Source organism: Phyllostomus hastatus, unplaced genomic scaffold (assembly GCF_019186645.2).
Source record: "Phyllostomus hastatus isolate PE091 unplaced genomic scaffold, TTU_PhHast_1.1 phas_contig_1, whole genome shotgun sequence".
Taxonomy (NCBI): Eukaryota; Metazoa; Chordata; class Mammalia; order Chiroptera; family Phyllostomidae; genus Phyllostomus; species Phyllostomus hastatus.
In genome coordinates this window covers 29504612-29532251 of record NW_025333498.1, presented here as the reverse complement: position 1 = coordinate 29532251, position 27640 = coordinate 29504612, and the positions used below count along the sequence as shown (strand labels likewise).

Genomic DNA, 27640 nt, shown 5'->3' with positions numbered 1-27640 from the left:
TTTATTCCCCTCTGCCCTGCACACCCCCTCCCACCCCCATTCACCCCCTTTAGTTCACATCCATGGGTCATACATATAAGTTCTTTGGCTTCTGCATTTCCTATACTATTCTTAACCTCCCCCTGTCAATTTTCTACCTACCATTTATGCTACTTATTCTCTGTACCTTTTCCCCCTCTCCACATCACACAACCCTCCATGTGATCTCCATTTCTATGATTCTGTTCCTGTTCTAGTTGTTTGCTTAATTTGTTTTCAATTTTTAGGTCCAGTTGTTAATAGGTGTGAGTTTGTTGTCATTTTACTGTTCATAGTTTTTTATCTTTGTTTTCTTATGTAAGTCCCTTTAACATTTCATATAATAAGGACTTGGTGATGATGAACTCCTTTAACTTGACCTTATCTGGGAAGCACTTTATCTGCCCTTCCATTCTAAATGATAGCTTTGCTGGATAAAGCAATATTGGATGTAGGTCTTTGCCTCTCATGACTTGGAATACTTCTTTCCAGTCCCTTCTTGCCTGCAAGGTTTTTTTGGAGAAATCAGCTGACAGTTTTATGGAAACTCTTTTGTAGGTAACTGTCTCCTTTTCTCTTGCTGCTTTTAAGATTTTCTCTTTATTTTCAATCTTGGATAACTTAATAATGATATGTCTTGGTGCGTTCCTCCTCAGGTCCAACTTCTTTGGGATTTTCTAGGCTTCCTGAAAGTCTATTTCCTTTGCCAGACTGAGGAAATTCTCCTTCATTATTTGTTCAAATAAGTTTTCAATGTCTTGCTCTTTGTCTTCTCCTTCTGGCACCCCTGTAATTCAGATGTTGGAACATTTAAAGATGTCCTCGAGGTTCTTAAGCCTCTCCTCACTTTTTCAAATTCTTATTTCTTCATTCTGTCCTGGTTGAATGTTGCTTTCTTCCTTCTGCTCCAAACTGCTGATTTGAGTCCTGGTTTCCTTTCCATCACTGTAGGTTCCCTGAACCTTTTCTTTTATTTCATAGGTTTCAAGGTTTCAAGGTTTTTTATAACCTTAATTTTTTCTTCTAATTTGTGACCATATTCAACCAATTCTGTAGGCATCCTGAATACCAGTGTTTTGAACTGTGCATCTGATAGACTGGCTATCTCTTCATCACTTAGTTGTATTTTTTCTGGAGCTCTGATCTTTTCTTTCATTTCAGCCTTTTTCTTTTATTTCTATTTCTTCTTCTTCTTCTTCTTCCTCCTCCTCCTCCTCCCCCTCCCCCTCTTCTTCTTTCTCCTCCCCCACCTCCTCCCCCTTGTCCCCCCCCTCCTTCTTCTTCTTTTTGTTGTTGTTGTGGAGCCCGTTACATACTATGGAGTGGAGCCTTAGGCGTTCGCCAGGGTTGGGCAACATGTCACTTCCTTGTGATGCTGTACATGGGGGAGGGGTCTGAGAGGGAACAGTGTCTCTGCGCTCTGAGTCGGCTTTCAGTCACTTCCCCCGCTAACCACAATCAAATTGGGCCCTTCTGGTGCTGATTCCCAGATAAGAGGGTCTGTGTACGTTCTAGGACCCTGTGGGTCTCTCCAACGAATTCTCCTGTGAAGCTGGGAGTTCCTCCCACTGCCGCCACAACCCCCACAGGTGTTTCCAGTCAGAGGCTTTGAGGCTTTATTTCCCCATGCTGGAACCCTGGGTTGCGTGATCTGTCTCGCTCCCTAGTTGTTCCTCCCAGTTTATCTACATGTGAATGTGGGACCGCCAGTCCTGAAGTTGCCACTTTGCCTGGTCCACCAGCTGCCACCTTGTTTGCCCCATCCTCCAGCCTCTGTCTTGCCACAAGTCCTCTCCACCCAGCTGCCCATCTCTGCCCCTCTGACTGGTCTGTATGAATGTTTCTTCTTTAACTCCTTGGTTGTTGGACTTCCATACAGCTTGATTTTTTGTCAGTTCTGGTTGTTTTTGTTTTCAAATTTGTTGTTGTCCTTCTTTAGGTTGTGCGGGGAGGCACAGTGTGTCTATTTATGTCTCCATCTCTGCCGGAAGTCCCAAATGGGATTTTTCTGTGATATTTACTGTAGGAAAATGGTGGCGCTTCTAAAGGTGAATCTCACAATAATGTGTGGTCCTCCACGACTGGGTCTCCCTGAAATTTAAACTCTGAGTTGTCTACACTAACGCTCCAGCAATTCATCAATTACAGTTCAGGTTTTCTTGCCCAGGCACTATTTCCTGTGGTTGTTTCAGCTCCTGAGCCTACTCCTATAAAGCAGAAAATCCCTGAATCTGCCTGTTGCCAATCTTGGGGCTATTGATTTGCCTGTGTCCTCCTATCTCTTATAGCTCGAAGAAGAGCTGTTGATTTTTCAGTCTGTTCAGCTTTTTACTTATTGTTAGGATGAAGTGGGGACTTCTGAGCTCCTTACATGTAAAACTAGAAACTGGACTTTTAACAAGAATTTATGGTCCCATTCTTAAGAACTGAGGATCTGTATCATTTGTTTTTTCATAAATAAAGGTAATTTACTAATTCATTTGTTTGAATTGATGAGAAACTACATTTAAAATATTTTTTTAAACTTTACGGAAAAATGGGAAGATTCTTTTACTACTACTTGGGTCTGTATTTTAAAAATGCACTTTACATTCTATTCTTCTCAAAAGTATTTTTCTTTTTCATCTACCTTATATTAACTTTTGTTCATTTCTTTTCCAGTATACATTATTTTACTAAGTAAATGAGAAATAGTGCAAAGATAGTCTGTGAACAATTTTGCTGTAAATAAAGGAAAAAAAATTGCACGTGTGGTTCTGCCAGCAAGAAAACAAAAAGCTTCTAAATAGGGTGAATAAAAATGTCTATTCAACATCTAAGAGTTGCTTTTCTCTCATTTTGGTTGATTCAGAAGCAAAGTGTTGTAGTACACTGCTTCCATCTACCCAATTAACTTCTTTAATTTTTTTTTGTGAGAGAAAGAAGAGAATGAGAGAGAGAGAGCGAGAGAGAGAGAAACACTGATTTGTTGTAAAATGTATTTATGCATTCACTGCTTGCTTCTTGTATGTGCAGTGACTGGAGATCAAACCTGCAACCTTGGCATATCACGACAATGTTCTAACCAACATAGCTACCTGGCCAATGCTGCAGTTAACTTTTTATTGCTGTAATTTGATTAAAGTCATATTTATTCAGTTTAAAAATAGTATAAGGCTTATTAAAATCCTGATATACAATTTTACAAAAATAATTCTATTTTAGAAGTATTCTAGCAATGTGTATTACTATGACTAGTAAACAACCGATGTACTAGGAAAAAAATTGTTTATCAGTCCAAGGAAGTAAAGTCTAACACAAAACAGTCATATCACTATGTTTATAAAACTGTTCTGATTGGTGTGGCTCAACTAGTTGGGCACCATCCCAAAAATCCAAGGGTCTCCAGTTTGATTCCTGGTCGGCGCACATGCCCAGGTTATAAGTTCGGACCCAGGATGGGGAGCATATCACAGGCAATTGATTGATGTTTCCCTCCCTCCCTTTCTTCCTCCCTTCCCACTTCTCTAAAATTAAATAAATAAAATCTATAAATAAAAAAAGAATTAAAAAATATATACCTATAAAACTGTTATAAGTTTTATACTTATAAAACTTATAAGACATAAAAGGGAAATAAATATTCATTAAAACAATATATTGTATTTTCATTTATATCTTAGGACCCTAATATTTAACCATGTTCAAAACCATCAATTCAAGTTATTATTTGAGGTAAAGTTCATAAGATTAAAAAATACCTTAATAAATGGACATGAAAACAATGAAGTAATCACTTTTCTGAGAAAAGCCTTCCCACAAATTTAAGCACAATTAACTGTATACAAAAAAAATGTACTGAATTAATACCCACTACATCTGAATTAAAACAAAAAAAAATTTGAAGTTCAGAGTTCTTAGCTTGGGAGGGGCAAATATTCAAACTGCAAAAAAACCAACTATTAGGTAATGCTACTAATTATAAACATTAAACATAAGTGAAATATTTAAAGTATATCATCATTCTCACACCATTTATGATGACATAATTGGGAAAAATGGAGGATTCCTTCTGTATTGTCCATTGTAGAAATGGCCAACTTGCTATCAAGAGTGGCTAAGGTTCCATGGTAAAAAAAACTTACATTGGGCCCTGGCTGGCGTAGCTCAGTGGATTGAGCGGGGGCTGCGAACCAAAGTGTCGCAGGTTGGATTCCCAGTCAGGGTACATGCCTGGGTTGCAGGCCATAACCCCCAGCAACCGCACATTGATGTTTCTCTCTCTCTCTATCTCCCTCCCTTCCCTCTCTAAAAATAAATAAATAAAATCTTAAAAAAAAAAACAAACTTACATTGGACCTTACAATAATGAACTTTTTGAAACTAAGAAACTAAGAATTTTTTGAATTTAAGAAACTAAGTAGAATCTATATGTGTATAATTTTTTAAAAATTATTACGATATACAAAGTTTTGATGCTGTGTTTTTAAATAACTGAAGTATACTCAATAGCTGCAGCAAACTTCTGAGAAAGGAAAACAAGGATAATAGAAAAAAGAAATTAAGCTCTGTCTTAGCAGGCTGATAGTGTAACACGCAGTGTATAATGCAAAGCTAGTAAAGTGTTTTGTTGATCCTGGAAGATAATTACCATTACTACAATTGAATAAGTAGGTGATAGAAATGCAAAATACTGTTAATAATACATGAATAAGATTCGAAAGGCAGCTAAATAATATTGTCTGCATAGTTTATAGTTTTGAATAGTTTAGTTTTCAAGATAAAAAATCTATAAATAAATCCAGTATAAATGTGAAAAAGCAGTATATGACAAAGGTAGCTTTTCTAACACAAATAACAAGTTATTCAAGAAATTTTACTATCACAACTGACTATGGATTGAGAAGAAAACAAATTGGATCCTATTATATTCTACATACAAAAATTAATTTGAGTTGAATTAAAAAGTAATCTAAAAATTCTAGGCCACTACATGATACAATCTAGGGATAGGTAAGACTTTTTGAGCTAAGCCAGAAACCCAAAACTTATAAAAGAAATCACTGACACATTTTACTATATGAATGTATCTATGGCAAGTGGTATTAAATGGCAAGTCAACAGACAGATGATAGAGTTGAAAAACTGTGAAGACAGGAATGGTAATATCTATTACAAATTGAAAAGAAAGGGTAATTGGCCCTGGCCAGGTAGCTCAGTTGGTTAGAGCATCGCCTGGACACACCAAGGTTGTGGGTTCAATCTCCAGTCAGGGCACATACAAGAAGCAACCAGTGAATGCATTAATAAGTAGAATAAATCAATGTCTCCCCAATGCGGACTCCAGCCAGCGGGGTCCGTGTGTTGTCGCTGTGACAAACAAATTCACACGGACTACAGAAGTCCTGTGGAGAAACAGAATAGCACTACCACTCTCTGAGTGAGAGAGAGGGCACCCTGACCCTTACCTAGACAGGCTTTTATTGCTTTTCTGGGTACTTTACATCAAGAATGGTCCTCATTTACTAAGCACAGGTTCAGTTTAGCTGATTACCTTTTACAAATAACAAAGGAGAGGATGTTGCTAATTACTACAAAGAAAAGGATGTTTGCAAACGTAAGGAGAAAAGTGGTTGAACTAGTTACACTCATACTTTGGAGGTTTAGCCACAGATTTTAGGAAGTTACCTTAAAGATATGCAGTAAATATTTGCCTCCTCAACTCAGGCTGTGGGAGTTTTAGCAAAAAACAAGCCTCAAAGCAGCCTAGGTACAATGCAGGCCTGATTCCCAACTGGAAAACTGATCCATGGGCCAGGTTCCTGTGGGTCGACTTGCTCCTACCAGTTTTCCAAATCAGGGGCTGGGCTACAATCCCCACTGCCACGCAGACTGGTTCCCTGTATCTCCCTCCTGCCCTACTTCCTCCCCCTCTCTCTCAAATCAATTTTAAAAAGGAAAAAGGAAAGGATAATCAACCAATATGTGTGTAAATAGGTATTAAAGAGGTACTTTCGCCTGAAAAAATATGAATATTCATGTTGAAATTTGATGCTGTTTTATTAAATGGTAAAAAAACCCTACATATATAAGAATTTCTATGTGTGTATGTGATATAACTATTCTTTTAAGAATGTATGACCATGAAGAAAAGAAAGCAGCAGGATGCTCACTAACTTTGCAAGAATGTTGTGGAGTAGTAAATAAAGACGGGAGAGCCAAATTAAAAAAAGAAAAGAAACAAATGAAAAAAAATGTGGGGGGATAAAGCCAAAAAAAGTGATAGGACTATACTAAAATAGCTAGTATGTATGATATAATCAACATATACATTGTTATAAAATTGTACACATGTGGACATGAACTTTTTAAAAAAGACTTTATTTTTATTTATTTTTAGAGAGAAAGGAAGGGAAGAAGAAAGGGAGAGAAACATCTACGTGTGAGAGAAACTCTGATCAGCTGCCCATTGCACACCCCCATATGAGGACCAGCTTACAACCCAAGTGTGTGCCCTGACAGGAATCAAACGGATGACCTTTCAGTTTGCAGGGTGATGCCCAATCCTCTAAGCCTCCCAGTCAGGACTGAACATGAAAAGTATTTAAGATAAAAATGGGGTTGCAACCAAACTTGCCAAAGGAAATGGCCAAAAAATTTATCAGTATTTGGATGCTCTTCTGCTTCCACTCATAAAATGTAGTCTGAAGTGACTGAGGAGGCCAAGCATAGTACTTGATTATTATCATTCTAAAGTTCTGTGTGAGTTTGCATAACTGTATTAAAGGAACAGGGGTCAGTTCAATCTGGTTTTACAGGTTACTCTGGTAGCTAGCAAACTTTCTGTAATGAACCAAATATTTTAGGCTTTTTGGGCCCATACAGTTGCTATCACAACTACTTAACTCTGCAGTTGTAGGGTGAAACCACTCATAGATTTTGATGGTTTATTTTGTGTTAACTTGGTGAGTCTAGGGTATCAAGTTATTTAATCAAACACTAATTGAGACACTACAATGAAGATAGTTTGTAAATGTGGTTCATATTTATAATGTGTTGACTTTAAGATTGCCCTTGAAAATATGATGCACTTCATCCAATCAGCCTTGAAAACAACAAAAACAGCTTTTCTAGATAAGAAATTCTGCCTCGTGACGGCAACATCAACTCCTTTCTGAGTTTCCAGGCTTCAGATCTGACCTACATTATTTCAAACATGACAGTCCCCATAACCCTGTGAGCTAATTTTTAGATAGCTAGATACACTAGATTAGATAGGTAGGTAGGTAGACAGACAGACAGACAGACAGAGAGATTGTATACTATTGGCTTAGTTTCTCTATAGAACCTGTGCATAGATGATATATAAACTAACGTGACTAGCTGTGTTCTGATAAAACTATTTACAATAACAGGTGGTGGGTCAGATTTGGCCTATGTGTCACAATTTTCAAACCCTTAATATCAACAATAATAAAATATAGTTGCTTTTATGAAATACTCTCTGTGTTTCAGGCAGTGTGAAAGGTGCTTCACATACATATGGATTCAGGGTGATCCATTAATTGGGAGTTATTCCCGACCAGGGCAGATATTCTGGAGAAGTTATGTAAGCAGGAATGACCTTCCTAGAACCAGTGATATACAGACCATAAGCTTAAGTGTAAGAAGTTTCTCAGAGAGGATTTCATGATGGTATGCTCTTTACTTGTTGTATTATTTTATCTGTAGCCTTTGGAGATTGAACATTTTGCTGCTAATCAAGCAGAAGTCAAGCAACAGAATGCATTAAATATTCACTTATTAAATGTGGTACTTTTCAATTAAACTTGATAATGGGAAATTAAAATTCACAAAATCACTACATCAGGGGGTTAGTGATTGTTTACATCAAAGGGATTCTTAACAACAAAGATTTAAAGCAAAGGACCTTTAATAATATTTCTTAGAAGAAAGAGTCCTCTACAAACTATTGTTAAGTAATAATAACTACTATACATTTAATGTTACCTACAACTAAATTGCTGATCCTCAAGTTGGATGATGCCATAAGGTTTCCTTTTTCCAGGGATGAATGAGATTCCCATTTGAGAAGAAACTGGCATCCCTTGTTTTCAACTAAAGGAAAAGGATGCCTTTCGACTCCCTGTAAGCACTCTCATCTCATCTCAAGTATTACCTCCTGTTTCTCAAAAGTTTAATAGCCTACATTCAAAAAAATTTTGATTTACAAAAAGCAAATATAACCACACCTTTTCAAGATCACACCAGTATACAAAGTAAAGGATGTCTATAAGACTGCCCTTGCCATAGAGAGGATTCTTAGGTTAAGATGAAATATGATAAAAAGTCGGGGAAACAGGAAGTTTGAAATTTAATATAAGAAAGAGAACTTTAACAGACAGCTGAAGAAATAAAGTTTTATATAAAAGTAAAGGGCTGGAATGACCATGAACAAATGATAAATTTATAAAGTAGAAAGGGAATAAATATAGTAGTAAGACCCTAATTTTGAGAAGAAGCCAGGTTAAAATGTAAACTAATGTGAGTATGTGGGCAAGTGGTAAACAAAGATTTACTTACCGAAAAGTGTGTCTTAAGGAGAAAAAGTCATCAAAGGAAGGCCCGGTAAAGAAATACTATATAAAAAAAGGCAACCATGGAATCTGAGTTGGTCAGAACAGTTCTAATTTCAAATGTTTTGCCTATCAAATCATTTTGTTTTGATTTTTAATTCAGAAAATATAGTCACTATTATACCTATTTATATACAGAATTCTCATAAAATTGTTCTTAACATAGGAAAACCTCAATTATTTATTGAATAATGATGATTTCCTGGAAATTCAAATCAGAGAAAGTACATTAAAAAATAACTAACCATTCTTAAAGAATAAAACATGTCTTTACCTATTTACTAGTATCAATAAGAAACTAGAGTCTGAAAGTGGTGTTTAGCTTAGAAAATTGGTGCCACACTCACCTCTGCTGGTAACTTCAATGTTGGATGGGGATGAAGCCATAATCTGCCAAAATCTGAATCATCCTTGCCAGGTTTGGGTGTTCTGCAGAGAAGTTACTGATACCAGATTTGACTGCCATAGCTCAAGAAAATGGTGCAGTCATTCCTCTTAGTATATAATGTACCTGAGAAGAAGTTTAAAAAACCTATATATCAAATCCCAGAAAGACAGTATTCACCATGGTTTTGATACTGAATGTAAGAGCTAACAATCATCAAATGCTTACTGTTTCAGGAACTGATCCATTATCTCTAATCCTTTTGAGAACCTTATGGGGTGTCGGTACTGTTCTTAGGCCTAATTTTATGGGAAACCCAGGCTTAGAAAGGTTAAGGACTTGCTTAAGATAACAAAGGTAGTAAGAGGCAAGGCTGGGATGTGAACTCACGCAGTCTGGTGTTTTTGGGTGTGTATATCCATAACCACAAAACTACAGGTATACTCAGTTTGGTGGAAAAAATCCATTTTCTAAAAAGGCAAACTGATTTCCTCAAAAGTAATCTGTGTTTCCTTTATCCTACACCACATGCTTAATCTTCAACTCATATCCTAAAAAGTTAGACTGACATTTATGTGCCAACTTTAATAATAATAATTATTCAACTTTATATTTTTAACCTTTATAATATTTTACAATTAACAATAGTGAAGCATAGATAGTCTCTTAGTCTTCAAGAGAGAGAAAAATGGGGATGACAGTAATGGTACATTCTCTTCTGATGAGAAGACAAAGAAATACATATAAACCTCACACTTCATTTATCAGAATTATTTGAATTCAATGAATTGCTTAAAACAACGTAATGACATAGGTCACTTTAAAAATCAAGAGTTGTCAGTATATCTTTAAGTTTCAATATGTTTACTGGCAAAGAACTTTTGTTTGATAAATTACCTAAAATCTGTCCTGGCTGGTGTGGCTCAGTGGATTGAGCGCCTGTTTCTGAACCAAAGGGTTGCTGGTTCCATTCCCAGTCATGGCACATACCTGGGTTGTGGGCCAGGTCCCTGGATAGGGGCGTGGGGACATGTGAGAGGCAAGAAGCCCATGTATTTCTCACACACATCCATGTTTCTCTCCCTCCCTTTCCATCTCTCTAAATCTAAATAAATAAAATCTTTAAAAAATTATTCAAAACATATGTATCACCTGAATCCACGATATTATCAAGTCCACATAAATTGTGGCTTTTCCTTTAACTTAGTTCCTTTGTATTACTATTCATTTACATCTTACTTTACTACTTAGGTTTTTTTAAGTTTCATTTAATTTCATCTGACAATTTTTTTTAAAAAATCATGAGACTATATGCCTGACAACTTTCCTTCCTCTTTCTAAATGGATGAAATTTTTACTGCAAAGTCTGTTGCTACACTATGAAATATTAGTATCACTATCTACAGAAACATTGACTGTAAAAGTACACCAACACCAAAAATGAATTAAGGAAAAACCCGTACAGTCTGCTCCCACCCCGAAAAGGGGGAGGGGTCACAGACATTAAAAAGGGAGGGCAGGGAGCAGGAGGATAGGGGGTCGGGAAAGGCAGGGCTTGATTCAAGTCATTGGTAAACATTCCTTGCGCCACTAACCAAGAGAAAAAAAAAAGGGCTAGACATTATTTCGAGTAGGGCCCTGCAGTTTTGCAGGAGGCAGTAAAAGCGTATAGCCGGGACTTGGGTGCCAGAGAGCCACAGAGCTGGATCAGAGCCCCTTGCCACCTAGGCGAAGGAGACCAACCAGGGCCGGGCCTACAGCACCTGGCTCCCGACTCCCGCACATTCGCTGGCCCAGCCGCCAGCCCTTTGGACGACCAGACACGGCTGCTTACCAGTGGCGTCTAGCTGCCTCCTCCGGGGCAGCCCTTCAACGGTTGCCGCAGTCAGAGCACCACCCCGCGGTGGGGTACGTCGAGTCCGCGGATAGCTCTCAGATCCCCACAGCGCCACTCTCGCGAGATGCCGGTGAAGTCCGCGACCAAGGAGGAGGAGGAGAAGGGAGGGGCATTTAACGGTGGCAGCTAGTTCTGTGCCGGATCTGGGAGAGGGGCGGGCGCCATTGTCCTTCGCAGCCGACTGCTCTGCCTCAAAGTCCTAGAGTTCCGAGGAAGAAGGTGGTGGTGTGGTCATTAGTGAAACACACCTAGTTCAGTGCCAGCTCCAGAGCGGAGGTAATAAGCTGCAGAGCTCGGTCTTCTTCTAGGGGAGGTGGTTCTCGCTGAGGCCGTGGGTGGGGGAGGGGAGAGAACGAAGTGCAGGCCTGGGGACGCGGAGGTCGCTTCCTCCTAAGCAGGATGGGGTGGAGGAGCTTGATTCCTGATCGCAGGAGGGATTTTGGTCGCAGGCTTCCTTTACGGGTGGCCTTCTGTTGGGAGTTTATGCCGGGTTGAGGGGAGCAGATTTGTAGCCTTTTTGTGGCTGGTGGGTGAGGGCTAGGGGCTTTTGCCATAGGCAGCGGCCTTTTCGTTTGGGGTAAGCAGGGTCCCGCCAAGCGCAGCGGGCTGGTCACGAGGGTGGTACTATATTTACGCTGGAAGGCGGGGAGGCTTGGGGCTCTGCCCACCCAGCCTCGTATTGAAGGGGCTTTCTCAGCCCCCAAGTGCGGTGAGTCTTTGGGTTGCTCAGTGATCGTTCCTGTTCTTGAATATCGTGATTCTTGGGCATTTTTTTTTGTTTTGTGGTAAATTATGTGTATTTCAAATTGAAATAGGTGATGATATGTATAAAAAATGGACCTGTTGATGTAAGAAGTAAAAATACGGAAGCCACCAGTAGTAGAATACTCCCTCATTTTGATGAAAATGCGTAGTGAAGACTTGAGAATGTGTACACACACATACACACACCCCAAAAATACTACAATTGATACTTTTTTCCTATATACAGAAGTAGGTAGTATATATGGAAAAATCTCTGTCTTGGTAATAAATTCATCAGTTTAATCCTTTGGCACTTTTAAAAGTAAATGTGCCAAGTGATAATAAATTTGGTAAGATTTTTTTTTCCGATTTTTGTAAGACTTCTTAGGCATTTCCCTTTGTTTATTGTTTTAAATTTCCCTTTTTCCTATTCTCATCCATCCATTTCTGTACAGACCTAAAAGGTAGGGTTAAAGATGAATTGTTGAATTAAAAATCAAAAACAGTATACTGTTAAGGCAGACACAAAGTGTAGGTTTTTTTCTTGAGCATTTTATTTTATACTTTACGTTATTACTATACTGTAGAGAATTTTATTTTATACTTTAGAGTTGGAAGATCTGGATTTGAGCCTTAATTTTTCTGTAACTTATTTAACTTCTTCATTTTCCTTAGAAATACAGCAGTTAATTCCTAGACCAGAGGTAAGGATTAAGTTAGATGGTGCAGTGTATAGCAGTCAACATACTGGGGGACCTAATACTTGTAGAGTAAATTTTAAATGATTACAAACAATTTGAATTGGTATCTGAAGTCCAATTGATTATATTCATGACTTCTTGTCTGAATAACCTTGAAATTTTATTCTGCCTGTATGCCCCCCATAGATTGCTGACAGCTTCACAAAATACATATTTATGTAAGTTCTCTACTACAAATGTGTGAAATTCCTGCTTAAGTACAAGTGATTTCTCTTCCGCATTAGCAAGAGAGTTTATTTTTCAAGGTAAAGCACAAAAATGTCCCCATATAGAATGCACATATGCTTTACTTGAAGTCATCATGTAATCAAATTGGATGTAAAAAGTCATCCATGGCACTCATGCAGCTGATTTTTAATCCTGTATCCACTTCACAAGTGTGTGTTCAAGAGTTACTCACATTTTACTATTATATTTTAGAGAAAATAGTTGTAATAGTGCAAATAATGTTTTACATTATTTGGTAATTTGTTATTTGTTGTATCCTGGCTTCTAGATTAGGGCTTCACATTTCAAGAATGAGCTTGACACACCATCTGCCCTCCACAACTTACAGTTTAGTCATCAGACTAAGGTACAAACAACTGCTACTATCTTAGTGTAAGGACATGGTAGTACCTTGGGAGCACAGAGGAAGTGTGTTTAATCTTGGGAAAAATTTAGCAGGTATTGCTTTAACTGAGATGAGAAGGATGACTTAAGAGGTTGATAAGGAAACTATAAAGTCATGATATCATGATTTGTTTTAGTAGTGGACAGTTTGTTCCCAATAGCTGAAACAAATTGAATGGAAAGTTAGAGCAGGACATGAGAGACTTTCCGTAGTGTTTTACAAAGTTAGTGCTCTGGTGCTGTTGGGCATGGAGAGCTATTGCATCTCTAAACCAAATAAAAATGGTTTTTAGATTATCTTTGCTGATATATACTTGTTACTATGTATAATTAAGTGCCAGTGCTAATAATAGTGGGAAAGGCATAGGCCTCCATCAAACCTTGTTTTTATTTTTAAAAGTTTTTAATTTTAATTTTAATCCTTACCAGAGGATTTATCTACCAATTTTTGAGAGGGAGAAAGAGAGAGAAACACTGAAACATCAAAACATCATCTTTTGGCCAACTCCTGAATGCACCCCGACCAAGGACCAAACCTGCAACCTAGGCACATGCCTGATCGGGAATTGAACCCACAATCTTCTGGTGGAGGGGACACTCCTGCCTACTAAGCCTCCAGACCAGGGCCAAACCTCATTTTTTTACCAACAAATTAAACTTAAGAACTAAGGAATCTAAGTAACAGAATCAATAACTGATCACATTAAGATGATTACAATTTAAAATGAGTAAGATTTTGAGTTTCTCCTAAGACCTACTTGAATGCAATTCACTACAGCAGAATTCTATTACAGTGAAATAGTTTATCTTCTCACAAGTCATTATTTTATGCCCCCAAATCTGTCTTTAATACAGTTGCTAATCATAAGATGAACCCAAAAGGGGGGGATAAAATTATAATTTGAGAGTTGGCTGGGGTTTAATTTTCATTGACCTTAATTTTTAACTTCTCTGGTCTGAACTCATGGTCAAAGCTGGTTTTTCTTGCTCTCTTTCTCTGTGGCTCTACCGGTTAGACTAGATAAGTTGAATACCTGGTTTTAAAATCACTACTGGCCTACATTACATGTACCCATTATTGTCCTCAGGTTTAAAAGAGGGCAAATTTTTAACCTCAAAAGCTAGTTCTAATCTTTCCATAATGATTATTATACTTGAGTATAATGTATTTCTCACTTTTCCAGAAAAATCCCTAAAGTTGTATCACTTACAGAACGAAGATTGAACCTTGAGACTTAGGGATTTTAAATACACTTAAAAGGAGAACAGATTATCTCATAAAGTACTAGAGAGTAGACTTAACATCATATTCATATTTTCTCATGGAAATATTAAACTTCTATTGGGTTATTTTTTTCAAGATGGGCATATCTTTATGTCTTAAATATTTGTCAGCTCAAAACCTGTTAAAAATCCAAAAGACTGCTTTCTTCATGTGACCACCCATAGCTTCCATATCTCCATGTTCACTAGGATCAATAAAATAACTAGGATTTCTTATTGAGAAAAATTTTCCTCCCAGAAGCAGATTTTTTTAAACAAAAGAATGTACCAAGTACAAGTAAAGAATGGACTTGTAGCTATGTTTGTACTCCTGGAATGTGATTGGCAATCATGATACATTAGTATTTTTGTAATAGCTCTGGCATTCATAACATGAATTTATTGTATAGTAATATTGTGCTTTAGGTAATTCAGCAACTGCAACTCGTCTGGATATCTAAGACATTCTAAGGTACACCCTGAAATAAAATCAGATTTTTCTTAGAAACTGATGTGATACAAGGAAAGTGAAAAGTTAGGATAAGTTTTGAAGCTTTATCACTTCATAGCAAACCTCAAAATCTGGTGGATTAAAACTGCTATTCACTATTTTTTTTACAGTTGTGTGTGCCTGTTGGGTGATTATACTGGTTTTGCCTGGGTTCACTCATGTACCATCATTCCGCTGGAGGATTTCGAAGGCTGGGAAGTTCAAGATGGCATCACTGACATGACTGGCAGTTGGTGTTGCTTAATATTTAGGTTTTGCACCATATAGTCTTCTGTGATTTGGCTGTATTAAGACAGCAACCCAAGAGGGCAAAGTAGAAGCTACTAGACTTCTTACAGCTTGGAAAATCATATGATGTCACCTAACACTGCACTTTTTTTTTTTTTTTAAGTTTTCTGTGTTTATTTAATGCTCATTCAGGGATATGTTTTTATTGATTTTAGAGGGAGAGGAGGAAGGGGGTGGGGAGAGAGAGAAGCATTGATTGGCTGCTTCCCACAGGCATCCCAACCAGGGCGTTGAACCAGTAACCTAGGTACTCCTAATGTGCCCTTACCTGGAATCAAACCCAACAACCCTTTGGTGTTTGAGATGACGTTCCAACCAGTTGAGCCACCTGGCCAGGGCAGTGCTACACATTCTTTCAGTCAGAGTAAATCTTACAAGAGGATCCCCCACCGAAGGGGTAAGGAATTAAGATTTTATCTCTTCCTGGGCAGACCAGGAGCATCACAATACGAAGGGAGTATACTTACAACATTTTAAGAACAGGCATCCTTAACAATGTTGTGATTGGGATTTGCTTTAAAATAGAGGTTGGTCAAATAAACAAGATAGGTTCATTGTTGATTGGTACATGAAGGTTCATTATTATTTCTACTTTTCTGTATGCTTGAAATTTTTATCTTCCACTTAGTATTTACCAGAACAGTACTTCATTGTTTAATATTTATTACTTCCTTTGTGGAATGTAAATAGTAAGGAGTGTAAACAAGCAGTATAGAAATTTAGAAAGGGAATTATTCTTGGTTCTTTGTAGATTTTGTAATATAAATTGCAGAAAAAGTCTTTTTCATTTGCAAATAACTGTTTCCCTTATTTATCAAAGTAAGACCAAGTACATTAAAGAAATTTGGGAAAACTAGGTATAAAGAAGGAACCAAACCCACCCAGAGACAGTAACATGTTAATAATGGCTATTTTCAAATTTTTATACATGTACTTATATAAGTAAGGTCTGTAAGTTTCTTTACCATGTAGTGACTGTCTTCCTGTACATAAATCTGAATGACTTTATAAAGTCTTCTTTTTTTTTTACACTATATGTTAAAATAAAAACTAAATAATGAAAGCCATTAGAATTTCTACTAAGCTGTTTACATGGAAATCTTTTAACACTGGTGGTATTGCTTAATAACAACTAGTGTTTGCTAAATACATACTGTATGCCAGCAAAGTTCATATTACCTGTGAAGTTGGTACTATTATTATGCCCCTTTTATGGGTGAAGAAATTAAGCACTGTAGAGATTAAACCTAGAGTCACACCAAGTAAAGGACAGACTTCAAAGCTTGCACTCATAACTGTCATATTTCTACAAATAGTTAGAAATTGGCTTATGAGCTAAAAATTGGGCAGTGCTTAATTTATCTTGCCTAGCCTCAGTTTCTTGTTTTGGAAAAATTACCTTTATTAATGCATATATTCTAAATAAAGGAAAAGTGTTAGGTGTGGTCTGTAGTATTTGGATATTACGGATATATATGGATAGGGCCAGGGTTCTTTTGATAGTCTGGTTATTTCATTTATGACTACTGTGTGACTCTTGACAGATCCTGAACAAGACTGTTACTATAGTAACGGAACACAGCAATCTAGAGTGATGGGAGAGGATACATACTATTTGAGAGGTACCTTTTTTTAAAGATACATTTTATTTATTTTTTTAAGATTTTGTTTGTTTGTTTGTTTGTTTGTTTATTTATTTATTTGAGAGAGGAGGGGAGGGAGAAAGAAAGGGAGAGAAACGTCCTTGTGTAGTTGTTTCTTGTGTGCCCCCTACTGGGGACCTGGCCTGCAACCCAGGCATGTGCCCTGACTGGGAATCGAACTGGTGACCTTTTGGTTCACAGGCCAGCACTCAATTCACTCAACAGCACCAGCCAGGGCTGAGAGGTACCTTTTTTTTTTTTAATTTATTTTTTTTAATTTTTTTTTATTTTAAGATTTTATGTATTTATTTTTTAGAGAGGGAAGGGAAGGAGGGAGGGGGGGAGAGAGAGAGGGAGGGAGGGAGGGAGAAAGAAAGAAACATCAATGTATCAATGTGCGGTTGCTGGGGGCCATGGCCTGCAATCCAGGCATGTGCCCTGACTGGGAATCGAACCTGTGACACTTTGGTTTGCAGCCCACACTAAATCCACTGAACTACGCTAGCCAGACCTTTTTAAGCAGAGTAAACAAAAAAAAATTTGAGCATTGCTCTGCTTTTTAAAACTCTGATCTTCAGAATTAACAGCCTTTCAAATTTGGTAAACTAAAAATCCAAACCCTGTTTAATAGGCAGCTTGTGGTGCACAAAGAAAGCTTTACTCTTTGGTTCACAGGCCAGCACTCAGTCCACTGAGCCACACCAGCCAGGGGAGAAAGCTTTACTCTTAATTAGGGTAGTAAGTAGACTTCTTTTGTTCCTATATACTGCCTGAAGTTTTTTAGTTTACTTTTTCATAGTGCCCCAAATTCTAATTATGTAATCAGTGGAGAGGGGGTGGAACTAAGACTAACTAGAAGGTACATTACAAGCAGAAGGTACTAAGGTGTATGTGTATGTGAAAAAGCAAATAGATCAGTGTCAATGATTGAAAATATATTGTCATCCCCCAGACTGCTCTTCTATGTTTTCAAAACTATTTCCAACATACTTCTAGACCTCTTTTGAGCACTTCAGACTCCTCATTCTTTAAAAACCAACTCATCTTGGTGTATTTCTTTGGCCTCCACTATATAGACATATATATTTGTTCTTCAGTACTCTGAATAATTCCTCCCTCCCCACCATTCTTTTCTACTTGAGATGTGTTGAATCTGCCTTCTATCCATTTATTTTGGGCCCTTGCTAATATGTCTTGGAGCCACTGTGTCTGTTCGTAATAACTTGTCCTTAATGCTGATTTACTTTGAGTTTGTTTGACTGATTTTTACTGATGTAGTTTCAAAATCTTTAGTCGCTCCTACGTCTATAGGTAAAATCAGTAGTTTTTCCCCATGGTTTTATAAGGATGGTGTAATTAATTACTGAGTTTCAGTATTGCAAGAAATGCAGAAAGCTGTGTATGAATCTATACTATTGAGGCCTGGCAAAACTAGGTAAAGTTTTGCTAAGACTAATGGTAGTTTCATTTTTGTAAACTAATCATCAGGAACATATAATTTCTGGGATACTTGAGAAAAATAACTTGCAAATTACTAATGGTGAAAAGCTTCAAAACCATTGCCTTATTAAAGCACAAACTCCTGAGCAGGGGATACAGGATTGCCTTTACAGTCTAGATATAATCTACTTTCATTTTCTCAGAGTCCTTTTTGTTCTCTCCTCTTTCATGCCTTTCATTTCACTCCTCATACTTACATTCTTCAACATGCTATAGTATTTTTATGCCTTCCTCTTTTTTCTGTTTTCATTCTTCAAAGGTCAACTCATATGTTACCTCCTCTGAAGTTTTTCTCATCTGGGACTTTTGGCTGCTCATTCAATACTCCCATAACACTTTCAGATTTTTCCTAAGTATGATTTTCCACAGTCAGATATGAGTGATTAGTATAATCTAGTGATTAGTATAATTGCTAATTATTCTAGTTGGTGTTTATTGGGCTTTTGACACTGATCCTTCATCAGTTTTGGACATTTTTAGCCAACATCTTAATTTTTTTCTCTGCCCTAGTTCTTTCCTTCTATAACTCCAATTAAATGTACAAAAGACTTTATGACTCTTCTCTGTGTGTCTTAAACCCTGTCCTGTATTTGCTATCATGTGTTTTTTCATGCTTCAATCTGGATAGTTGGTTTCTAGCTTATCTCCCAGTTCCCGAGTTTTTCCAGTTTTGCCTTGTTTCCTGTTAAAATCATTAGATTCCCACTTTGCTAACATTGGGGCTATCTCTTCTTGTGGTTTCATTGATTCTTATCTCTTGACATTCTTGTGTGTGTTGTAATTTTTTGTTGAATACCAGACATTGTCAATAAGACCAGTAGAGACTGTGTAAGTAAAAAAAAAACAAACAAAAAAACAGTAGAGGCTGTTTATTAGTTTTGCCTGAATATGGACACACTCTACTTCTGTCAGACTGTTAATGTGATGGGTTGAGTTGGTTTTGTCTGTACTTGAGCTGGATTTGAGCTTTATTATTACCTTTTTTTTTTTTTTTAAACCTTCAAATTACTCTGTTAGTGGACTGCCACTGTGTAGTGCTTAATGTGAGGCCCAGAATGCTGGAGTATTTCTTTCAGTATTCTTTCACTAGCCTCAACTTCCTGCAAGCCCTGCACATCTGTACCACAGAGGGGTCAGGCTGTTTTAAGTTTCTTAGCAGTAGACTGCTGTTGCTTATTTGGACCAAAGCTCATGGTGTTCTTAGTTCTATGCATCCTCTTCCAGTCTTAGGCAGGCTCTGTGCCTTATTCTCAAAGATGGGGTTGTCCTAAGATTTTTTACCTTTCCCTGCTTTTTAGAGTCTAGAGTGCAGGCAGATGCCACTGTGCATGTCCCTTCTAGCTGATCTCTGCCTTTTGTTGTTAGAAGATCCTGGGCAAGTGGGTTTCATAGCCCTTTAGGGCCTAAAGACAACTGCCTTGTATTAGTGCAGAATCCTTACAGAAAGTAGCTTTCCTACCCCTTTCCTAGTAACACCTGATACTACCTTGTACTCACTCAGGGTTTGGAGTGTGTATGAGTGTCTTCAGGTGCTTCTTCTCTCAAACATAGGCAGGACCCATGTGGTCAAACTATAGAAAGTGGGACCTCAGATCTGCTATTTGTCCTCATTCTTTCTTATGAGCACCCAGTGGAGACCTGTAGAAAAGATATCTTATGTTAGGGCTCCCAGATTTTCTAAACTGTCACACTAGCAAACATTTGGCCTTTAGGGATTTAGGAACTCAAGAAAATTTGGCTGTTTCGTAGCTGTTTTGGTGGCCACCTTTGTCCTATCTATCCTTGTTGGAGGGGCTTACCTTTCTATGTAGTTCATTTCACTGGTTGCCTTGCAACCACAATTCTAGTGTATGTACTCAGGTGATTTAATAGATTGTCTGGTTTACTCTTGTTATGTTAGGGCAGGACTGATGTTCTCTTGGGGCTGTCTATATACCAAGCAGAGATGAAACACTGCCAAATTTGTTTTGTGTTGCTTGAAAATACTCAAGTAGAGAAAAGTTGGGATAATAGTAAAATTAACATCTGTATAACCTCACCTACATTCAGTGTAATCATTTGCTTTATTTGCTTTATATAGGCTATATGTACTCTTACATATAGTACTTACTTTCTAAAATATGTTATTTAATACTAAGTTGCAGACATAATGACATTTTACTAAAATTCAGTCTACATTCATACTTTCTGTTGTATGAATCAGGATCCAGCCAAGGTTTATACATTGCATTGGAGTTTGTTTCTTTAGTCTCAAACTGGAATAGTATGGTACTTACATATTTTTTCTTTTTTTTTTCTTTTTTTTTTTTAAGATTTTATTTATTTATTTTTAGAGGGGGAAGGGGGGGGAGAGAAACATCAATGTGCGGTTGCTGGGGGTCATGGCCTGCAACCTAGGCATGTGCCCTGACTGGGAATCGAACCTGCGATGCCTGGTTCGCAGCCCGCGCTCAATCCACTGAGCTACGCCAGCCAGGGCCATATTTTTTCTTTGTGACATTTACTTTTTGATGAGTCCAGACCAGTCATCTTACAGAATATCCTGTTTTGCATGCCTTATCATTGTGGTATCATTTATGTTTAATTATGTTTAGTGTATGTTTCAGTTCTAAAACTTCAGTCTTTTTTTCACATGTGCTTTTTGCATTGTTCTCTTCCTTACACGTATTTTTAAGCTTTCTTTTTATTTAAACATGGTAAATATATAACTGTTTTATATAATCTACCTGAAATACTTGATTTAACATTTTTTGTCTTGTATATTGCATCTCAAGGACTTTGTTTTGATGACCCCTGCTCATTATATTTGAAAGATTATAGAAATAATCTGAAGGCTAGTGTGAAGTCACATTCCTCTACAAAGATTTGTGTTTCCTTCTGTCTGCTTCTTGGTAGCTTACTAGGATGACACCACCTTAAACTAAATACAAGGTTTGAACTTCTATTTACTGTTCAGGAAATAACAGTGTTAGTTTCAAATCTGTACAAGAACTAGTTTGCATCTGATTTAACTTTTAACCTGTTTTGGCAGACTTTTTGGAGTTTAGCTGACTAAGATGAGGTGGCCTATTAGATTTCTAACCTTGTGTGTGTCCTGAGCTTTGATTTCCTTCCATGAGATTGGCAAAAGATTTAAATTTTTCTGAAACTTACAAATACCCTTAGGGCAGAAGAGGCTTTTGTACTTCCGTAACTTTTGGATTCCCATTTTTCCTTTCATTATTGACCTAGTAATTCCTTATTATCTTGTCAACCCTTCATTACTTTTAAAAGAATGTTCTTTATATTTAATATAACATTTTTTTATTATTTTGGGGGGAAGGCTTGATTTGAGTAATCTGCCATTATCAAGAACTGAAGATTCTTTTCTATAGCATTCTGTTTATATGTATTTACTATTATATGCTATTGTAGTTACTTATTTAATTCCATTCACTCCTCTTATCCCTGAAATACGAGTTTGGGAAATAGGCTTTACTACTGCATTCCTAGAACTTAGCATCCTGTCTGGTGTATTCAAGGTACTTGGTAACTGACTCTTAAAAATTGAGCTGAGCCAAGGGTTTTTTTCAGGTTGTAGTTGGAAATTAGGTGGGGAAGGTAGGTTAGAGTTCTGGATGCTTGGCCAAAGAATTTAGAGCTCCTTTTACGATAGTAGAAAACAGTTGAAAGTTTGATTGGGAAATGGTGTCATTACTGGTAGAATAAAAGACAAAAGAAGAGCCCTGGCTGGTGTAGCTCAGTGGATTAAGCTTGGGCTATGAACCCAGGTTAGATTCCCAGTCCGGGCACATGGCTAGGTTGCGGGGTCAGGTCCCCAATGGGGACCCTGTGAGAAGCAACCACACATTGATGTTTCTCTCTCTCTCTTTCTCCCTCCCTTCCCCTCTCTAAAAATAAAATAAAATAATAAATAAATATATAAATCTTAAAAAAAATACAAAAGAAGAAAGTGTGTGGATTAATGATGACTTCCCTTTGGACAAAGCTTAGCATGGTTTTATTAATGAACTTTGTTGGTTTGCCCAGCCTAGGCCTGATAATCCAAGTGAAGCCTTGTTGAAAAACATCATAAAAATAAATTTAAAATTGTCTGTATTCTAGTGTTGGTTGTGAGATAGTTTTTCAGTTACATTTAACATGATTATGAGATCTTGGTAACTTGCAGATAATATCAAGCAGAGAACCACTTAGAAAATTTTGCATATCAGGTAATGATACAGAATTCCTTAAGGTTTTTTACGTAGATTTAAGCTAAGCTAAGAAAATTTAAGCTAAGATTATTTTCATAGAATATATTTGAATTGTGCTGTTTATCGCTAGGGAAATCTTTTTTTTGGTGTAAAGATTCTTTATAGTGTTCAGCAGGCCACCAGAAACATGAACTTGCTTTAAAGAGCTCTTCAAAGAGTTTCCTTAGGAAGCCAGCAGAATGAAATTATTTATGAAACAAGTAGTCAGATTTTTTAGTAGCTAATAAGTCATACATTTATGAGATGGGCAGAAAGCACAGATTGTGGGGTTGGTCCCTGGCCAGATTGCTCAGTTGGTTGGAATGTTGTCCTGTGCACCAAAAGGTTGCAGGTTAGATTCCTGGGTGGGGTGCATAATAGAGGCAAGAGAGCAATGTTCCTATCTCTATCTCTGTCTCTCAATCAATAAGCATATCCTTTGGTGAGGATTTTTTAAGAAAAATATGGAATTGGTATAAATACCTGTTTTCCACTGCTGTTGCTTATGCCAGCCCTCAGTGTGAGGACACATTTAAATAAAAATATGAGAATTAGGTAAACTAGTAGTTAAATATCAGCTTTTTCCAAAAGACTTTATTTCCAAAGTTGAAAAATTCAGTAAAGTAACAATCTCCAATATTGACCATAAGATTTTTGTGGCTTTGTAGCTGGTCTTTCTGCATTTGAAGCAAGTTCTGGCAAATGGAAAATGTGATCTCTTGATGCTGTCAGTGCCTCAGCATAGTCATAGATTTGCTGATAAGGAACTTGGGCACAAATTCCAGTTGCTCCATGATGCTCAGGACTTCAGTGAGTCTCAAGAGACTCAAAAGAGTGCAAATTGTGTTACGGAACTTTTCTTAGCAGTGATGAGTACTTCATGCAAATTGAGTGGCAAGGCATGGCAGACAGGCACATACTTGTAAAGTCTACATGGGTCACAGTCCTGGTGTGTTAAGTTTTTATCTTATCAGAGAGTTTGACTGTCTAACTGTGGAATCAAATCTAAATTTATTTAGAAAACAAATTATATAAAACAACAGAAGGAAACTAAGATACCATTGTGTTGACCATTGAGGAAATGTAATGTGGACTTTTTGTGTTATACTCATCAAGTCTTGGTTAAAAGCATTAAACTTCAAATACCTTTTTTCTGCTGGTGTGTTCTTTTTGTTTATACCTTTTCCGTTACAGCACATACAACTAAGTTATGTGGTTATTTGTGTGGCTTGTTTGTTCTATCTGTTAAATAAATGAAAGAACTTAAAATTATGCCTCTTGCAAGTGGTCTGTTAGAAATTTTTTAAGGACTGCAATGTAATTCTCTCTCTTTTTTTTTTTTTACTATTTTTTGTGCTTTTGACCTACATCTTATGCAACCGTATTATATAAGTTCTCTGGTAACACCTACATTGTCAAAATTCAACCAGTTTATGTAGAGGAGTTGCCAAAAATAGCTTACTTAATACAGGATAAATTGTATCTCTCAAAGGACTCTGCCTCTTTGTCTTCTCTCAAGAGGTTTGTTTTGAGCAGATTTCCTACTAGGTTAGTTTAATTCTGCAAGTATGCAAGTAAGAATTGGACGTAAATGTAGTCAAAGTAAACCACGAGAAATATGATTAAGAAGCATTATTGTTATTGAAGAACCATCTATAGGCCTGTATCTTAGAAAGCATTTTGTCTCCCTGTTAAAATCCTGTCACAAATACAGTCCCTTGTTTAGTATTTTTATAGCCTTCTTTGTAAAATGACAAAATGCTGCTTGTTAAATCTTTTGGGTTTTTTTATGAGCCTTTGCATGCCAGTGTTTAACCATTAGTCTTCTTTCTATTTGTGTATGCTTTCTTTTAAAAGTCCACCTCATAATACACCTCTTTTTAGTAAAAACAACAAAAAAATTGTGTGGACATATGTATATAGCTTATAAAAAGCTGAAGTGATCATATATATGCTCTATCATCCAAAGTAGGCCACTTTTAAGAAAAACTCAAGAACTATTAATAATTGTCCTGAAATAATGAGCACAAATTAGGACTTTTCTGGCCATAAACTGGGACTTCCAGGCTTACCAGGAAATATGGTTATCCTACTTAAAAGGAAAACAGTAGTTATTTGCCCCACCCTTTACCTCATTCCCAGTCCCACTTAACAAAGGAAGCAGCCCCCAACTTTTAGCTGTTTTAGGATATATCTTTATATTTATACATGATATATTTTATACTGTTAATGGTTTTTCAATATTGTATGTTTTCCTTACCATTGTTTTTATTTCCCCTATCCACCTCCATCCCACAGCATGTATGTAGCAAAACCAGCAGTTTATATTAATAAAACTAAATATCTTGAGTTCACCCAAACATAATACCTCCTTTCTTGAATAATTCTGTTTTCCCAAGTCACAAAATTAATTTATTAAATTAGTTTTTCCAATTGTATCATCTTTGCCACATTCCAAAATAGTTTTTGATACCTTTTTTTTTTCTTAGAACTTTGCTTCCTTTATCTATGATCGTACTCCATGCTTCCTTTAGCTATGCTCATACTCCAATTTCAGCAAGTGCTCCCTATGCTTTCCTCCTGTATACCTTTGTAATAGTTGCCTGGACATTGTGACTGGTTCTTTTGTTTCTTACACTCCCATTTTCCTAGCACATGCTCTTCATTTAGCCTCTTGTGGTTTTTGTTTTGTTTTGTGCTTTTTTTTTTTTTAAAGATCTTGCATGCCTGAAAATGTGTCCTATTCTCTATTTCACATTTAGTTGTCAGATTGGAACTCAAGGCTAAACATTTTTCTCAGGGTTAGATATTGTGTCATTGTCTTAAGTTTTTAAAGGTGTAATTAAGATGCCATTCTGATTACTTTTGTATGCAACCTGCTTTTTCACTCTTTTATTTCTGGTGTTCTGAAATTTCAAGATGATAACCTGTGCTTAGTGTTGGACTCTTTTCATTGATTTGCTGAGTGCTCTTGAATCCTTTCAATGTGAAGATGTATATCCTTTAATCCTAGAAAGGTTATTTTCTTTCTTTGGTAATATTCTTCTTTATTTTATTTTCTTATTCTATAACCATATTATAGTCAAATTGATAACTCCCAATGACAGTTCTATTTTTAGGGTACATTTTCTACTTCAGGGAGGTTTACTTAATTTGCTTCTAAGCCTTATGTTGATTATTACAATGTATCACATTTTTTTAAAAAGTGTGTTACATTTGAATATCCACAAGCTTGTCATTATACTTGGATTGCTTTCTCAAGCTTCCTGTTATGTGAATGAATGTCTTAATCATTTGAGGATAGTTATGAGCGCCTTTCCTCACATTTTCTCTAACCGTTTTTTGTTGTTGATTACTTTGGTGTCTTTCATATTGGAGGCCTTCCTTGGATGTTTAATGACCCTTGATGTTTGCCTATTAGAGGGAAGCCCTAAAACAGTAGATTAGAAGCAACTATTGGTTACTAGTGAACTTAGTTGTGGGGTAGGATGATCAAGTGGCAAGCAAGTTTCGTAATTAGGAACATTCCAAATGTTGATATCTAGAAATCTTATCTGGTGTTTTGTTTGGTGATCCAAGAGGAAAATCCCTTAGTGTTTGAACAGTATTGTAGAAACAAAGCCAGGAAAGCGTCTTTGGGTCTCAACATTGAATACAGTATATATGTATTTTCTTTTATTCCTTATACTTAATTCCCACAGATATTTCCTTAATATCCCATATTTAAGGAAAATGATTGCCTGTGAAATCCTTTTAATATAATTTATTGATTATGCTATTACAGTTGTCCCATTTCCCCCTTCACTCCCCTCCACCCTGTACACCCTCTCCCACCCACATCCCCCCCTTTAGTCATGTCCATGTGTCATACTTATAAGTTCTTTAGCTTCTACATTTTCCATACTATTCTTACCCTCCCCCTATCTATTTTCAACCTACAATCTATGCTATGTATTCTCTGTAACTTTTCCCCCTCTCTCCTCCTCCCACTCCCCTGTTGTTAACCCTCCATGTGATCTCCATTTCTGTGGTTCTGTTCCTGTTCTAGTTGTTTGCTTAGTTTCTTTTGGTTTTGCTTTAGGTGTGGTTGTTAATAATTGTGAGTTTCCTGTCTTTTACTATACATGTTTTTTTATTTTATCTTCTTTTCTTAGATAAGTCCCTTTAACATTTCATAAAATAAGGGCTTGGCAATGATGAACTCTTTTAACTTGACCTTATCTGAGAAGCACTTTATCTGCCCTTCCATTCTAAATGAAAGCTTTGCTGGATAGAGTAATCTGGGATGTAGGTCCTTGTCTTTCATGACTTGGAATACTTCTTTCCAGCCCCTCCTTGCCTGTAAGGTCTCTTTTTGAGAAATCAGCTGACAGTCTGATGGGAACTCCTTTGTAGGTGACTGTCCCCTTATCTCTTGCTGCTTCTAGGATTCTCTCCTTCATTTTTACCTTGGCTAATGTAATGATGATGTGCCTTGGTGTGTTTCTTCTTGGGTCCAACTTCTTTGGGGCTCTCTGAGCTTCTTGGATTTCCTGGAAGTCTATTTCCTTTGCCAGATTAGGGAAGTTCTCCTTTATTATTTGTTCAAAAACGTGTTCAATCTGTTGCTTTTCCTCTTCCCCTATAATTTGGATGTTGGAACGTTTAAAGATGTCCTGGAGGTTCCTAAGCTTCTCGTTTTTTTTGAATTCTTGTTTCTCCATTCTTTCCTGTTTGGTTGTGTGTTTTTTTCTTCCTTCTGGTCCACTCTATTGTTTTGAGTCCCAGTTTCCTTTCCATCACTATTGATTCTCCGTGCATCTTCCTTCATCTCTTTTTATGGTAACCTGCATGTTTTCATGTAATTTGCGCCCAAAATCAACCAATTCTGTGAGCTTCCTGATCACCAGTGTTTTGAACTGTGCATCTGATAGGTTGGCTATTTCTCGGTCGCTTAAAAGGATGAATCCTGGGGCATTGATCTGTTCTTCTGTTTGAAACATGTCTCTCTCTCTCTCTCTCTTTTTTTGGTCTGGTTGCTCCTGTTACGGTGAGGGGCAGAGCCTTAGGTGTTCACCTGGGCTGGGTACCCCAGTCACTAGATTGTGACGTTGTATGTGGTGGCAGGGGAGGGAGGGAACAATGGTGGTAGCTCCATTCTCCTGGGACCTCAGTCCTTTCTCTGGGATCCT

At 37.1% G+C, this 27640-nt stretch overlaps 2 protein-coding genes across 8 annotated transcripts in view; one reads left to right on the top strand and one right to left on the bottom strand.

The window, feature by feature from the left end:
- BAZ2B (bromodomain adjacent to zinc finger domain 2B) overlaps positions 1-10949 on the bottom strand; it is a 364968-nt gene extending 354019 nt beyond the window's left edge. The window contains exons 1-3 of one of the 2 annotated variants that reach the window (XM_045821942.1): positions 10853-10949; positions 8981-9144; positions 8581-8636 (exon numbers count right to left, since the gene is read on the bottom strand). The gene's annotated coding sequence lies outside the window, so the exon portion shown is untranslated. The remainder of the gene's footprint in view (positions 1-8580; positions 8637-8980; positions 9145-10852) is intronic. The other variant, XM_045821977.1, reaches the window with a different exon arrangement.
- Positions 10950-11033: 84 nt separating this feature from the next.
- The window catches only part of MARCHF7 (membrane associated ring-CH-type finger 7), a 53109-nt gene continuing 36502 nt past the window's right edge, over positions 11034-27640 (top strand). For 2 of the 6 annotated variants that reach the window (XR_006783767.1, XM_045822419.1), the window contains exons 1-2: positions 11035-11191; positions 16639-16716. The gene's annotated coding sequence lies outside the window, so the exon portion shown is untranslated. Of the gene's footprint in view, positions 11192-14916; positions 15036-15090; positions 15492-16638; positions 16717-27640 lie in introns of those variants that run through there. The other 4 variants (XM_045822640.1, XM_045822812.1, XM_045822730.1 and 1 more) reach the window with 4 other exon arrangements.